Source organism: Poecilia reticulata, unplaced genomic scaffold, assembly GCF_000633615.1.
Source record: "Poecilia reticulata strain Guanapo unplaced genomic scaffold, Guppy_female_1.0+MT scaffold_233, whole genome shotgun sequence".
Taxonomy (NCBI): Eukaryota; Metazoa; Chordata; class Actinopteri; order Cyprinodontiformes; family Poeciliidae; genus Poecilia; species Poecilia reticulata.
Window position 1 is genome coordinate 1 of NW_007615027.1, and position 4,349 is coordinate 4,349.

The window sequence follows — 4,349 nt, forward strand, 5'->3', positions numbered from 1 at the left end:
CGATGTTTTATCACTTTGTTTTGGGACACTTTGCTCCTGATAAGCGGAGGGCTCCATCCTAGTCAGACATTCTTGAGCCTGTTCTTCTGAAGCGATGGTCACATTGTTGTTCTTGTTGATAAAATGAAAAATGTTTGCAGTGAGCASCCTTATTCCACGTTKGTTAAGATTGCATCCKCCTCTTCCAAAGAGGTGAAAGYGCTGCCAGTAGATCCAGAGGTTATCGATGAAGGTCACTGAGCTGGCAGAGCAGGTTTTAATCAGCCATTTGTTTATCATAAGCAGCCTGGAATGTTTTTCGTCTCCCCATTGAGGCGATGGAATTGGACCACTGAGAAATAACTTCATTTTTCTAAAGACCGCGAGCGATTTCTCCTGCTAGTGCTGGGCTAGCATGTTTAGCTCGGTTGTATTTACCCAGAATTCTCTGTGCTGTAGTCCACGTCTTGCGGTCGAAGCAGTTTCCGGCGTTTTCATATGCATTCAAACTGAGCCAGAGTTCACTTCAACCGAACCCAGACCGAGGTTGCTAGTCGGTCCAGAGTTAGCTTAGCGTTCACACCCCACCCAACTGGACTTTCTAAACTTGTGGACCGGAGTTTGATAAAAGCAGACTAATAAGGGCTGGTGTGAATGCACCTTTAGTTCTCTCCCTGGTTTAACACACCTGGATCTTCTGATGATTCGTTAGAAGAACCTCTGCAGAACTTTGACCTGCTAAGAAGGTAGTTGAAAAACTAAAACATTCAAGAAACCGGACCTGGGGACTGACTTTGGACTTCCCTGCTGATAGTTCTGGTTCACTCCTCTGATCTGAAACCATTAGAGCAACATGAAGAAGAACCATGATCCGTCACTGGTTCTGATACTGCTGCTGACTGTAGATGTGTCCATCAGAACCCTGCTGGTCCAGTTCATCAAAATGAAGCGAGTTTGGTTCTTTGAACAACAGGAACCTTTATCTGACCTCAGAGGTCGTTCAGGTGAACCACGGTGATTGTGATGTCATCACGGTACCTACGGGCCAAATCTGCCGGCAGACTCAGCATCCGGGCCAGGCGGTTCTGGTCCACGGATCCGTACCCGTCGTCACCCAAGGTGTGGCGCAGCAGGTGGGTGGCCGCGTTCTGGTCCTCCAGGACCGACTGGACCCGGCCCCTCCGCTCCAGCAGGAGGCGCTGTAGGCTGCCCAGGGTGGTGTCAGCGCTGGGGACGATGGGCCTCTGCTGCTGAAGACCTGAACAAGACCAGAACCAGAACTTAACTCAAAGCTTTTTAACACCGTTCTCTCTGGTGGCTAAAGGTATGAAGAGCAGCTTCAGCATCAGCTACAGCTTGTGACTGCTATAGATCTATGATAGTAGATCTCTGGTGAGGGAACTTCCTGCTCTACAGAATAAAACTCCCATCCTAAAAGCTCTGACTGCCGTGTCCTGATTCTGAAGACAGATCACCCTGAACGTTAAAGCAAAGCGGTCCAGATGTCTCCTGACCTGCTACATGGTCTCCAATCAGCTGGACCACCGTCTGCCGGTGCATGAGTTCCCACAGTCCATCCGTTGCCAGGACCAGAAACTTGTCTGCGGGCTTCATGAGGTGCCGCGTGACCTCAGGTTGGGCGCTCAGGTAGGGCGGGGTCAGGTAATGAGGCGGCAGAGTCCGGACCGACTCGCTGATGGCAGACAGGACATCTGGACGTGTGTCGTAAAGTCGGCTCAGCATCTCCGGGCTCCATTTGAAGCGAACGTCTCCGAAAGCTCTGAAGGGCAGCAGCAGGCCCAGCAGCCTGTCATGGCGGACCACCGTCTTCCTCTCTGAAGCCGGGTGCTCCCCCAGAATCCTTTGAAGCTCTTCAGGGTTTTGGGCGTTGTGGTCGTTGGTGAGGCTCAGCGCCAACCAGCGCCCGTCCTCTTCCTGGACTCCAAGGACTGCCCGACTGTCCCCCAGGTTGGCCACATGCAGGACGCCGTTGGAGACGTGAACAACACAAGCAGTGGAGCCTGACAGCGCCACCCGGAGGGGAGAGGACAGAGAAAAGCCTTCCCCAGGGATGGACACCCGTCTGTGGATGTAAAGAAGAAAAGTTATTGTGACAGAAAAAATGGAGATGGGCTTGTTTTCTAATCCAAAGACATGAAATCACATCAGACTTCTGTAGTGCTTTTTAGCACAAACAAAAATGCCTTACAGTTAAATCAGTCATTGCCATTCACATGTTGATGATGGCAAGCTACTGGATTGTAGCCACAGCTGCCCTGTGGCAGTCTGACAGAAGCAAGCCTGCTACATTGTGGTACTGGCCCTTCTGATCACCACCAGCAGGTAAGGTGGGTGAAATGTCTTCCCCAAGGATAAAACGATGGACATGGACGGGGCTGTGGCTCGAACCAGTAACCCACCAATTGCAGGGGAAACTTCAACTTCCATTGCCACAATTGCCCCAAAGAAGAACCCAAGTGTTGGATGTCTGAACCCTGGGAGGACCTGAGCAGCAGGCGAGAGGTTCTGAACCCAAATCTGTACCTAGAGAGGAACTACATTAACAAGGAGATCCAGGAACCAGTTAGTGCCTTGCTCAAGGACAAAGCTTTCAGTGCTGTCTGAGGATTGGACCATCACTCTGGACTCATCCAATGATCAGCAGCAAAACTTTCTGAGCTCTTAAAGACATTCATTGATGAATGACATCACAGAGTCTGATGACATACAGACCTGGGAGAGGACAGGGACAGGTGGACCTGAGCCTCCACAGACACATCATAGTCTAGACGTCTAAACGCATCCATCAGTGCTGATGTCACTCTGCCATCATCCTGCTGCAAATCCGAACAGAAACAGGAAATAATATCACATATAAAACCTGGCAGAAGAGGCAGAGCCTGGCTAAGATGCAGTCATTGGGTAATGAAGACCAGGGGTAACCCTGACCTGGAGACAGGTCAGGGGTAAGGTTACCTGTTCTGGACTGTCCCAGCCTTGGCCAGAACCCTAACCCATTGACCAGTTTCTCCTTTGATCTTAAAGATAGAGCATGCAACAACCAGATGGTAGCGCCATCTAGTGTACATCTCAGGTCCTCCAACCATTTTAGGTAAATTCACTATAGAATCTGGGTTAGTACCATCAGGTAACTGGACCTTCCCAGCAGCAGGTGTAGGTTTATGGTCTAAGCTGTGACGGTCTCCCTGTCCTGAATCATCTTCCTGTTAACGACCTGACAACAGCTGGTTACCTCGTTGTCCTCTTCGTCATCCTCATCCAGCCTCTCCTGCCAGTAGTTCCTGAGGCTGTGGAAGGAGATGGCGCCGCCGTCGGGGCTGCTGTGATCCTGGGGGTGTTTGTGCCACTCCAACAGCGGTGGTACCGCCCGGTCCTCCTCCACGGCCCGGTCCAGTTCCTGCAGCGTTCTCAGTGGCAGCATGGCCACAGTGAAGTAGTAGAAGAGCCTCTGGCTGATGGCCTGAGCACATGATGGACCTGCGTGGCCGTCAAACACACCAAACAGAACCCCGCCCCGACCCAGCAGGCAGGTGGCGCTGCTCCGTCGATCCTCACTAGGGTGGTTAGAGGGAAGTGTGTTGCTATGGAAACCCAGCACTCCATGGGAGGCGGGGCCTCTGGGCAGGGTGTGGCTGTGTTCATTGGCCTGGTAAGAAAGGAGCAATGTGACGGAACCAGCAGCAGAACCTCTGAATGTTGGACCCGTCTCACCTTTAAGATTCTGTTGATCTGCGCTGGGCTCAGCTGGCCCGCCTCCTGACCTGCCTGGTACCTTCTGCTCCTGCTGCATGCTGGGTAATGCAGTCTACGGACTTCAGGTGGTTCTGGAGCGGAGGACAGGTAGCGGGTTTGCCGGATCTCCAACCAGCATCTTCTAGCTTGGGCTCTGCTTCTTCGAAGCATAATCGCCTCCAGAACCAGAAGAACCTGGAGAAGTAGAAGGAAGATCAGCTGAGGGACCACAGCAGGATGTTTTGGAGGAACTAGGTGAATATTAATGCTAACAGAGTTAATTTCTCTGTTTTATTGTAAATGATTGAAGGTACTGCCATCTACAGCAGTCCATTGCAATTGATCAAATAAAATCCCAACGGTTTGCAAATTAAAACCAGAATACACCAGTTTCTACCCCCAGGTTCAGTCTTTAGGTCATTTTCCTTTCACCTGAACATCTTGAAGCTGTTGGTCCAGTGAGCAGTAAGACCTGGAGACCAGTCAACGTCAATCGTGCTTCTAGATTATTCTGCACCTTCTGAGAGGTCTACTGGTTCCTCACCTTGCATTGTTCTTACAAACCAGTTCCCAGACTGACAGCCTTTTCTGAAACATTTGGATTAGTTAGAAAATAC

General features: G+C 51.0%; 1 pseudogene; it reads right to left on the reverse strand.

Moving 5' to 3' along the window:
• Positions 1-6: 6 nt before the first annotated feature.
• On the reverse strand, positions 7-4,052 carry LOC103460346 (pyruvate dehydrogenase [acetyl-transferring]-phosphatase 1, mitochondrial-like; annotated as a pseudogene).
• Positions 4,053-4,349: the final 297 nt, after the last annotated feature.